Source organism: Sinohyriopsis cumingii, unplaced genomic scaffold (assembly GCF_028554795.1).
Source record: "Sinohyriopsis cumingii isolate HCF-2022 unplaced genomic scaffold, ASM2855479v2 utg000127l, whole genome shotgun sequence".
Lineage (NCBI taxonomy): Eukaryota > Metazoa > Mollusca > Bivalvia > Unionida > Unionidae > Sinohyriopsis > Sinohyriopsis cumingii.
In genome coordinates, this window is record NW_028315871.1 from 7013482 (window position 1) to 7026120 (window position 12639).

Below are 12639 nucleotides of genomic sequence, written 5' to 3' on the forward strand. Positions count from 1 at the left end.
TCACAGACCAATACTTTTATTCATTTCTTTATTTATTTTCTTTATTTAATTAGTTTTATGAAGCTAAAGACATACAGAAAAGTTCTGCTACACTACAAATATATAATTCCTTTTTTCTTCTTAAATTATAGGTCCAACAAAGTTCTTAGGGAAATAAAATGTCTAAGTCATTGTGAGTGTTTTCCTCACCGACTTGACATTCTAACTTCAATTCAACAATACTTGATTATTCTAGCAATCTATAAAACACAAGTTATTTGTCTATTTTATAATTTACTAGTTGTCTAAGTCATTGTGAGTGTTTTCCTCACCGACTTGACATTCTAAATTCAATTCAACAATACTTGATTATTCTAGCAATCTATAAAACATAAGTTATGTGTCTATTTTATAATTTATTAGTTGTCTAAGTCACTGTGAGTGTTTTCCTCACCGACTTGACAGCCAATTTACTTCCATTTATACCAATACACTTCAAATAAGTATTACGCGAAGGTTGAAGTGTAAAGTCAAGCAAGTGTTTTCCTTGCAGATTTTTACATTTCACGATTACAATCAAATCATAGTTTCTCTTCTGTAGTAACCTTTAATGCAACTAAATTCACATATGGTAACTCTAATATAATCTTTACTCATCAGAAGAAATATTATAATGAACTAATAGCATAGTGCTAATGTGTATCCTGACCTTGCATGAAATTATCATATACCATACAGTACCTTCAAACAATGATAATATTTTGGCTTAGGACAAAACAACAAGACTGTCATGGTCATGAACTGGCTTTATTCGCTGTTTCTTAATAAATGAATCATCTTGTGTTATGGTTGAAAAGAAATCAAGAGTTCGAGTTTACTCCATTCTCCCCCTCCTCAGTCAGCTGATAAGAAGCATACTCATCCCTGGTGCGATACTCCAAGATAGTATTATCAGGACCTAGCTTGGCCGTTACAAAGTCTGGTGGCAGTGGTGGGATCTGCCATTGTGGAAGACAGATCCTGAGATTCAAACCCAGGTCCAAGAGAAGTTGCAAGTACCTCAGGAGGAGGTTCCGCTGGAGATATCTTGCTGATACAGAGCTCCAAACAAGTGAGTCTGGGTATACTGCACCTTAATTTGAGCTGTTGTATCTGTCATGGGCAAACAGGGGAATCAAAAAGCTCAGGGGATGAGTCAACTGACTGTCAAGCAGGACCAGATCCAAGGCAAAGGGTCCTCATGTGAAGTAGAAATGGATGCTGGATGCAGATTTCCAGTGGAATCAGCAGTTGAAGATCACAGTGAATTTGGTGAGGATGTCATCTCTGAAAAAGACGACAGGACACATATGAGAAATGAAGATTTAAACGATAATAGGGCAACTGATATTGATTATAATGCAGGGCCAAGTAGGTCATGTGAAGCTACTGAGAGAAGGTCAAGAAGATTAAATGCATCTGTCCAGGTGTTGCCAGCCACCAGAGAGTGGCAGAGGAATCTACATGGTGTTGACCAAGTTGATGTTATTGGAGAAAATGCTGAAATGGCCAAGGAAAAGTCTACAGATCTGACTGGAAGCGTTGTATCTGCAGTAAGTACTGCAATGCAAGGGTTTATGAAAGAGGTATCTGGGACAATGCGGAGTATAGAGAATGTATTACAAGGGTTGGTGGCTAGGGCCCAGTCACCATCTTGTGGAAATACTCCAGCTGAGGAGTCTCGAGATTCAGTTATTGAGACAAGAAGAAGTAATAGAAAAGTGCATTCGGCAAGGACACGAATGTCACAGGATAGCGAAGGTAATGCTGATGATATTATGAGTTCATCAGATGGGAGTGATGTTGAAGTTGAAGGGTATAGTTCGGGCATTTCCAGATCTAGTCTAAATATGGGACAGGCCACAAGTTTCAGAACTGCAAGGAGTCATAGTGTGCGACTTCCTGCATTTACTGGGAAAGAATCATGGAATGTATGGATTAACAGGTTTTCAGCAATAGCTGATAGGCAACACTGGACCGATGAGCAGAAACTGGATGAGTTATTACCACGCCTGCATGGACAGGCTGGGGACTTTGTATTCAGTCAGCTTCCTAGAAAGACCTTAGGAAATTTCAGAGCACTAGTGAATGAGCTGAACAATCGCTATCGTATTGTGGAGACAACAAAGACTTATGCTGGGCAATTCAGCAGAAGGAAGCAAAAACCAGGAGAGCTTGCAGAGGAGTATGCTGCAGAGTTAAAGCGGCTGTATGACAAGGCACATCCTAACAGAGACACAAGAACCAGAAGAGAAGATTTACTTAGAAGATTTTTAGATGGTCTGTATGATGACAGAGCACGTTTCCAGGTAGAATATGTCAAGGAACCAAATGACATTGATGAAGCAGTGTATCATGTAGTAAATTTTATGCAAACCAAGACACGTCCCAATGTCCATGAGTCTGCGCAAGATAGAACATTTAAAAAGATGACCAGAAGGACTACACCACAGGGAGTTGAGTCAGATTTAGATGATGATTGCGAATTAATTGAGGAAGGTGAGTACGGAACAGGTGAGCATGTATACCGGGTACCAGTAAAGAATGATGGTGTAAAGAAACACAGAATACAGTAAAGGTTGGACCTGTCACTCTAAAGACAAGAAAAGAAGACACGATAGAAAGTGAGAAATCTAGCGGGAATAAATCCCAAGACCAAGAAATTCTACAACAGATAGTTGATAAAATAAAGAAAATTGAAGATGGGTTGAAGAGAATACAGCAAAACAATATGTCCACATTGCTACGCAAGGGAAGCAGGCAACAAATGCAAACTTATCAGAGGAAAACTGAGGGGAATGGTCACAATCTAACCTGTTTTAGTTGTGGGGAGCAGGGACATTTTTCAAGAGACTGCCCATTTAAGCATACAAAACTCTATGCTGATGGACCGAGGTCAAATATGCAAACTGGAGAACCCACTCTTCAAGAGAAATCAGTCACCATTCCGACTGCTTGCAACTCTGATGCTTTAAACGAGATAGGGCTGGCTCCACGGGCCTAAGTGCAGCCCCATATGACAAGAGCCCACATATGGAAGATAATGATCAAATAAATCCAGAATTTATCAGACGACGCATCCCAAAGTATGATGGAATTTACATTAAGGGTTCAATAGAAGGGGTGAAACTGATGTTTACTGCAGATACGGGTGCAACAAAGACCATTATTGCTGACAGAGTTTATAATCAAATACCTGAGGAGAAACGTCCACCGTTAAAGAAGTCTGTAACTTTGGCTGGAGCAGGTGGGACACTGTTAAAAGAATTGGGAAAAGCCACATTTCATCTAGAATTGGGACCACTGAAACTGGACAGGGAAGTTATAGTTGCAAAAATTGAAGACGAAGGACTTCTTGGAATAGACATACTGCAAAATGAGAATGATGGACCTGCCGACATTTTGCTAAGCAAAGGGGTAATTAAACTTCATGGTGTATCAATACCATGCATACAGATTGGACTTAATGATGATACAGTGAGAAACGTAAGAACAGCAGACGATTTCATCATACCAGGAAATAGTGAAGCAGTAATAGATGTTTTTGTGGATAGGAAGGAAGAAGATGGAATTATAAAAAAAAATGAGTTTCTGATTGAACCAAGTGAAAATTTTACAGATAAATATTCCTTGATTGTGGCTCCTGCCCTAGTGGACACAAAAGATAAAGTCACTCAGAAACTTAGAGTACTCAATCCATACCCAACAGCTGTATTTATCAAACAGGATACACGCACTGGACAAGCATACAGACATGACGGTATTCAAATGACACTCTTTGACACTGAAGATACTGAAGAAACCAGAAATTTTAGCCAAATCCGCAGAATCAAAAATCAGAAGTCAGAAAGACAATGTCTTAGTGGGATGAAGAGTAACTTCGAAAGAGTGGATGTAAAAAGAGATATCTCTGCTGGGACTGAAAGCTGCATTGTACCAGAACACTTACAAGATTTGTATGAGAGTACTGTTGCAACAAAAGGCCCACAAGAATCAAAAGTGATAGCAAATTTACTTAATAAGTTTGCAAATACATTCTCCAGAGATGACAATGATTTAGGATTGACAACACTAATTGAGCACAGCATTGACACTAAAGATGCAAAACCAGTCAAACAACCCCCAAGACGAGTGCCATTGGCCTTTGCTGCAGATGAAAAGAAAGCAATACAAGAACTGGAGGATAAAGGAGTAATACAGAAATCAACTTCACCTTGGGCATCACCCATTGTGCTGGTTAGAAAGAAGAATGGCCAGGTTAGACCTTGCGTTGATTACAGACGACTGAATGCAGTAACTGTTAAAGATGCTTTTCCTTTACCCCGTGTGCAAGATTGCTTGGATGCTGTCGCTGGAGCAGAGTCCTTCTCAACACTGGATCTTACCTCAGGGTATCACCAAATTCCAGTAAGGGGTGAAGACATTCCAAAGGCAGCTTTCGTCACCAAGTATGGACTCTTTGAATACAAGACTATGCTCATGGGACTTACCGGAGCCCCAGGTACTTTTCAACGCCTAGTTGAGTTAGTACTTCAAGGACTTCAATGGCAAACCTGTCTAATTTACATTGATGACATCATTGTTTTTGGGGAAAACTTTGAGGAACACATTTACGACTTGAAGAAGTGTTGCAAAGAATACAAAATGCTGGATTAAAATTGAAGCCAGATAAATGTCATTTACTACAAAAGGAGGTGGAATTTTTGGGTCATATTGTTAGCAAGGAAGGAGTAAAACCATGCCCTAGGAACATCATGAAAATACTAGAATGGCCTACACCTGCAAATGTAACAGAGGTACGACAAATATTAGGGATAGGAAGTTATTATCGCCGTTTTGTGAAACATTTTTCCAAGATTGTACGCCCTTTGGTGGAATTGACACGCAAGGGGAAATCTTTTCAGTGGACACCATTATGTGATGAAGCATTTGAACATCTAAAGACAGCGCTTACAAGTACAGATATCATGGCTTATCCTTTATCTACTTGTGAGTTTATTCTCGACACCGATGCCAGTGAGCTGTTCTCAGTCAATACCAAGATGGGAAGGAACGAGTGATAGCCTCTGCCAGTCGATCTTTAAACAGAGCAGAGAAAAACTACTGTGCAACGGACAAGGAACTATTAGCAGTACGTTATTTTGTTGAATATTTTAGACAATACCTTTTGGGCAGAACCTTCAAAATCAGGACAGACCATCAAGCTTTAGTTTGGCTGTTCAAACTGAAAGAACCAAAGGTACGGATAGCTAGATGGATTGAAATCCTATCAGCATATAACTTTACAGTGGAATACCGTCGTGGCACCAAGCATGGCAATGCAGATGCTCTCAGCAGGTGTCCTAATCCACGTGATTGCAACTGTGATGATGTTGATATGATGGAACCTTTGCGCTGTGGACCATGTAGGAAATGTAGGAAAAGAGAAGACAACATGATGGGATATGTCTCAGCAACAAACAGATTGGGTCCTAAGCAGGCAGAGGGTCTTCAGATTGTTAATTTAGAAGAAACTACAGATGACCATCAAGTAGTTGACAGCCTGACCTTTAATGATGTAGAACAAGTGATGGGTTCCAATCAGGCAGTGGGTCCCACTGTCAGGACTGAACAAGAGAGTGAGAATTTAAGAACTGTGAAAACCAGAGCTCAATACAGAAAGGATTTACAGACACAGTTAGTCCCTGAAAAGGAGAAAGAAGTTCATTGCAGAAAGGAGAATAAGTCAGACAGCTGGGTAGCTTGGGCTGGAAACTACAGCATGATGAAACTCCAACAACTACAAGAAGAAGATGAAGATATAGGTCCTATCATGAAGGCAAAACAAGAAAATAAACAACAATCGAGTGCAGCAATTACTGCTTTGAGTGCAGCAACTCGACATTATTGGTTATTATGGGATATCTTAGAACTTCAGGATGGGGTTCTGTTTAAGAAGTTCATCAGGAAAGATGGCACTGGAGAACATTTACAATTCATTGTTCCTTGGGTACTGAGGAGGGATATAATGTTTCAGATGCATGACTCTGTGTTATCTGGACACTTAGGAATAAAGAAGACACGTGAGAAAACCCTTCAAAGATTTTACTGGTTTGAAATGCGGGAAGACATTAAGAACTGGGTAATGAAATGTGATATTTGTGCTGCAAATAAGAAACCCAACAAGAACCCAAGAGCACCATTGGGTAACATGGCAGTTGGAGCACCCTTAGATAGGTTGGCAACATATATTTTGGGGCCTTTACCTCAGACACCTAGGGGAAACCAGTACATTTTGGTTGCAACTGATCATTTTACCAAATGGGTCGAAATATTTGCAGTACCTGACCAGACTGCTGAAACATGTGCACAGAAAATACTGGAGGAGGTTATTAGCAGATTTGGATGCCCTTTGACCATACATTCTGATCAAGGTCGGAACTATGAAAGTGAAATTTTCATAAAGTTATGCCAGATGTTAGAAATACGGAAAACTAGAACAAGTGTTAGAAATCCAAGATGTAATGGACTAGTAGAGAGGTTCAATCGTACTCTTCTAAGGATGATCAAAGCCTATTTAAAGGGAGAGCAAGAGAACTGGGATTTGCACCTAGGTTGTTTAGCAGCTGCTTATCGAGCAACACCACACGAGTCCACAGGTTTAACACCAAACTTACTGATGTTAGGAAGAGAAGTAAGGTTGCCTGTAGAACTTGCATTTGGATATGTGCAGAACCAGACAAGAGGAAATTTCACAAGTTATGGTGAGTATGTTGATCTGATTAGAGATAGGATGCATCATGCTCATCAGGTTGCCAGAAAACATTTACAGTCTGCAGCAAGACACCAGAAAGACTTATATGATGCCAAGGTGTCCCAGAGTTCTTACCAGCCAGGAGATTTAGTGTGGTTAATAGCTGATGGTAGGAAGACAGATATGTCACCAAAATTGCAGAACATGTATGATGGACCATATGTTGTCAAGCGGACAATAAGTTGTTTAAATTACCTGATACAGCTGGATTCATTTGGGAAAGAAAAACTTGTTCATCACAACAAACTGAAGAAATATACAGGTGAAAAACCCCCAAGATGGACGATAAAGGCTTCCAGAATGGCGGTCCTGGAATCAAGAACTGGAAAAGAACATTAGTTGTTTAAAACACAGTTCATAAATATTGACAGAGCTGGTTGTGAAGCAGTAATATAATGTCAATTTTGAATAGTTAGTGCAAGGACTATATATTTGAAACTAAACAGGGTTGAAAAACAAGAAAAATTATAATAATATTTTTATATTAATTTTTTTTTTCTGGGCTCACCTAAGTGATGATGCATTATCTATTGGCATATCAAACTGCATGCCGCATACAATTATTTTGGCCAGTACAGGCATACAACCAATGTTTCAAGTAGACGTGTGCTCCTAATGACAATTATTTTTTTTAATTTTTTTTTCCCTCTATAGTCATGCATTGCATTCTATTGGCATATATATTATTGTTGTAAACTACACCGATATTTGATTTTAAAATGTCATGCATGCATAACTGATTTGGCTCACTGCTCTGAAGTTTGCCAATTATATGTTCAACTTACCCTGAAATATCAAGCGTTGTAAACTTTAATTTTAACAGTATATTATCAGTCAGTAAATGGAATACATTATATACATATTCATCTTTTCTAGAATTGCTTATATCAGTTTAGCAACATGAGTTTATATTAACACATTTGCTGTTTAAAGGAAAGTTGAAAACTTCAAAAATAAGTTACTTCATACAGATGTAAAGTATTTTTTTTTTCTTTCTACAATATGTAGTCTGAAATTGGTTCATAGGATCACAATAGGTATGCAAGTTTGTTTCTTTTAACAGTCATATGCAGTTTAGTATTGAATAATGAATAAGTTCATTTAGTATTGTCACATATATTTGAAATTACTGAATTTTTCTTACTGTGCAATTTATACTTTATAATAGGGAAACAAAACTTGTACCCAGAATTGCTCTTAAGCCAAATTAGTGTACATATGTTCTTAAACATTTCATTGTTAACATAGTACTTGTGCTTGAAACCTGTGACATCTGTAGGCTCGGAATTTGGAATTTAAGATATTATTGATATCAGTGTTGAATTACAGTATCTATTGTTTATAGATAATCTGAGTAATTTAATTCCATGTTCTTGTTCCTGAAGATGTTGAGTTTTCTGTGTAAATTATAACCATTATATTTCAACTGCTCCTACCATTACTACAGTACTTTCTATAAAATTTAAAGCATCAGTTTTGTGTATACAAGTGCCTTCAGTGTAAATTTTAAGAGTGTGGTGAGGACATTAACACTCTTGGCAGAGGGTATTGTAATAACTTGCATTTAGGGAGTGAGGTATGCATGCATATATACGGTAAACACTATTCATACAAGCCGTCCAATTCGGTATAGATTTTTTTTTTTTTTAAATTATAAATCTGTGCATTAGCAGTGAATTGCTCAAATGAGTTGACATTACTATTTTCTAGGATCCTGTGTTTTGTTTACTTGTCGATTAATAGTTAGCTGGTATAGTCTACGTGTTTTTGTGATAGCGAAAATAGGGAGTATCATGCCGGCGGCTGGCATCCTTGATAATTCGATTAATGGCTATTTCTAGTTAACAGCTTAAGACTGTACACTACATACTCAATGTGTTTATAGTCCCTGGGGTTTCGTTTGTATACGTCATTGCATTTAAGTTTGTTTTTCCTCTTCTTTGTTTATTTGGTACATATAACTGTTGACTACCCTTTCATGCGGTCTACCTCGGTAATATTGTAAGAGTGCATAACACGGTTTCCGAACCATTGCTATAGCGACAGGCTAACACGGTATGTGCCGCGAAATACAAAACTGAATTTTTTTTCTTTTTCTATTTTTACTTATGGCAATTCATTCGCAATGTAGTAATGTGTAAAATATCCCGCTGGTAATTTCCATAAACAATCACTGTGAAAATTTACTAAATATATACATTCAATACTAGCGCCTGATGGTTTGAACATTCCAACAAGGATTGTGGGTTTTGTGGGTATTGTGGGTTTTGTCAGGAGTATATAAGGCTTTGTGGGCTGCTTGAGAGGGTTCAGTCAGCTAGCAGCCATCAAACTAGGTACATCACAGTTATTGTAAGTTTTATTTTTTTATTTTTTTTTTATTTTGTTTTGTTTAGTTTATTAGAGAATTATGTAACTTTAGGCAATATTTTGGACAGTAAATATTTTTTTTTTAAAGCTTATTTAAGTGCAAATCAATTTTTTTTTTTTTTTTTAATATTATTTTTAATTCCTTTCTCTCTTCCAACTTGTACACATTCTAGTCATTTCTAATTTATTTTACAAGCAATATAGATATTGTTTTATCATTTGTTATTTGAAATTCAGTTATATGGTCAAGTGAGTGTTGTCCTCACAGACCAATACTTTTATTCATTTCTTTATTTATTTTCTTTATTTAATTAGTTTTATGAAGCTAAAGACATACAGAAAAGTTCTGCTACACTACAAATATATAATTCCTTTTTTCTTCTTAAATTATAGGTCCAACAAAGTTCTTAGGGAAATAAAATGTCTAAGTCATTGTGAGTGTTTTCCTCACCGACTTGACATTCTAACTTCAATTCAACAATACTTGATTATTCTAGCAATCTATAAAACACAAGTTATTTGTCTATTTTATAATTTACTAGTTGTCTAAGTCATTGTGAGTGTTTTCCTCACCGACTTGACATTCTAAATTCAATTCAACAATACTTGATTATTCTAGCAATCTATAAAACATAAGTTATGTGTCTATTTTATAATTTATTAGTTGTCTAAGTCACTGTGAGTGTTTTCCTCACCGACTTGACAGCCAATTTACTTCCATTTATACCAATACACTTCAAATAAGTATTACGCGAAGGTTGAAGTGTAAAGTCAAGCAAGTGTTTTCCTTGCAGATTTTTACATTTCACGATTACAATCAAATCATAGTTTCTCTTCTGTAGTAACCTTTAATGCAACTAAATTCACATATGGTAACTCTAATATAATCTTTACTCATCAGAAGAAATAATATAATGAACTAATAGCATAGTGCTAATGTGTATCCTGACCTTGCATGAAATTATCATATACCATACAGTACCTTCAAACAATGATAATATTTTGGCTTAGGACAAAACAACAAGACTGTCATGGTCATGAACTGGCTTTATTCGCTGTTTCTTAATAAATGAATCATCTTGTGTTATGGTTGAAAAGAAATCAAGAGTTCGAGTTTACTCCATTCTCCCCCTCCTCAGTCAGCTGATAAGAAGCATACTCATCCCTGGTGCGATACTCCAAGATAGTATTATCAGGACCTAGCTTGGCCGTTACAATATTGAAGGGATTCTCCATCAATGTAACTAACAACCGTCCCTAATTTTGTTTCCATCTGGCAAGTAAATACTCTCTCGATTAGAAAATATATTTCTCGCAGCAGTATCATCGATTATAAAATCTAATTCAGTATCATCCATGATTAATCGTGAATGATGTCCTTGGTGATCATATGCTCCACCCTGAGTAAATTTACCAATCATTTTTCTACCAAGATCCTTTGCTGTTTTTTCATCATGCGAGTTTTGAGTTGGTAACCAAATACTGATTTGTTTTTTTTATGTGATAGAATCGCTTCGTTAACCACCAACGACGTTAACATCAAATAATCAAGCACATATCTCAGTAACACTATTGGAACCCAACGTCTCTCTGAGAAGTGTCTACCAAACCAAATATAACAAATTCCATGGATATTTCTAGCAAACTCAAATGATACTACACGAGCAAATCTCGTCAGAGGAAAATCCGGTAACGGTCCATTAATTGATACTCGTGTCATTTCGCTTGTGGGGTGTCCAAACTTTAAGTACTTTGCGCATTCGCCCATCCCCAGAAAACTTTCTGGATAACACGCGATCATGTCAACTGATATCATATCGCTGTAATTATATTTAGTATTCCACAAACCACCGTCTCCGTATTCGACACAACTCTGCTGGATATTTTCTAGAAACTCGGCACGTGTTGGTTTCCACGAGTTTGTTTCCAGAGCAACATGAGCAGCAACTGATGGAACAGTAAAAAAATTAACTAATAATTGCTCGCTCATGGAATATTTTTCTGCTAGTTTTTTCATCTCATCATGTAAAGACTCGTTTCTGTATAAATCACCATTAGGTCTTACAAACTGATCGTATTCGTTTTCAGAGCTTTTAAATAACCACACTGACACAGGGTCGTTCTTACTTATTTCGTAAATAAAATCAAATAATTGTTTTCCTGCATATAATTTTACAACACGATTTTGTGAAAATATTGTTACCGCGGAAGTCAACGCGTGTGAATTATGATCAATAATTGTAATTGGTGATCCTCTTGATTTATTTACTGATTCATATAAAATCTCTCCTGATAAAGTTTTCACTAGCACAGGAAATTTTAATTTACTCGATAACTCAGCAGCGTAGTTTATTGATGCTCCTTTATCAGCAATTGATTCAATCCATGTGATTACCTGTTTGCGTCTTAAATCCGTTAAACTCGATCCGCGTTTCGTATATGCAAAATATTCCATTACTCGCTAGGCCATACAATTTAACGAAGCAAATTTCATCGAAGCAAGATTTTCAACATCGGTTTTATCATTAAGTTGATAAATTCCATAAACAACTGCGGTCACGAGATACGATCGCTCGTAATATGGTTTGTCAATTCCAGTTAATAGACCTGGTCTAGAATCACCTCATAAAATAAGTTTTTTCCCCTTAACTATAGGATCACGTTTATCACGAATAATCCATGCATCAGGATCCGTCGTTTGCACAATAAATTTTATTCTAACTATAAATTTCTTACTACGATGATGACTACCAATATAATCGATTATTTTTTTCGCCCGCGTATCATTCATCGTATTATCAATAACACCGTCATCGTACATAATTTTCCACGTGGACCATACATGAAATGCTCCATCATCATAAAACTCTTTTTTTTGGCATTATTGACATCACTTAAATCCTGTTCAACATCACGAAGATCAAATAAAGGCTTAGTTGTAGTCATATTATATTTTAGACAAATATCTAATATAATAATGAATCAATGTAAATGGTTGATGGTCGGTTCGTTGACTTGTGAAACATCCAGCAAAAAAGAACTCTGCGGGCAGCATTTGCAGTGCATTCGTCGGGGTTGCGCGGGACCAACTCAGCGTATGCGGTGTGGAGTTGGAGTCAGAAGAAAAACACATTTGTGTGCAAATGACGGTGGTAAAAATACAGAGAACTTAAAATATATTATGACAAAATAAATCACCAGTAACAACGCTTTTAAATCGGAGATGGATTATCTAAATAAGTTCTCAGACAAATTATGATTTAGACAAATAGTAATTTCTATATGAATACAATATTTACGAAGCATCCGATTATTGAAAACTACGAAGCATCTTGCGATGGTGTGGTTAGGAATTGCAAATAAAAAAAAAACAGTTGGTAATATTATCAATACTGGATATCTGATGTTTACAGCTTTTCGTGTTTGAATGTTTCTTCGGAATAATCAAGGACGGTCAT

The 12639-nt window shown here is 36.8% G+C and overlaps 1 protein-coding gene and 1 long non-coding RNA gene across 2 annotated transcripts in view; one reads left to right on the plus strand and one right to left on the minus strand.

Moving 5' to 3' along the window:
- Positions 1–12639, plus strand: part of LOC149774876 (uncharacterized) — a 138068-nt gene that overhangs the window by 107706 nt on the left and 17723 nt on the right. The gene's annotated exons all lie outside the window — the stretch shown is intronic.
- LOC149774880 (uncharacterized) lies at positions 771–9064 on the minus strand. Its single transcript, XR_016416694.1, has 2 exons — positions 8682–9064; positions 771–1305 (listed from the first exon to the last, which is right to left on the minus strand). It is a non-coding gene; the product is annotated as an uncharacterized LOC149774880 (long non-coding RNA).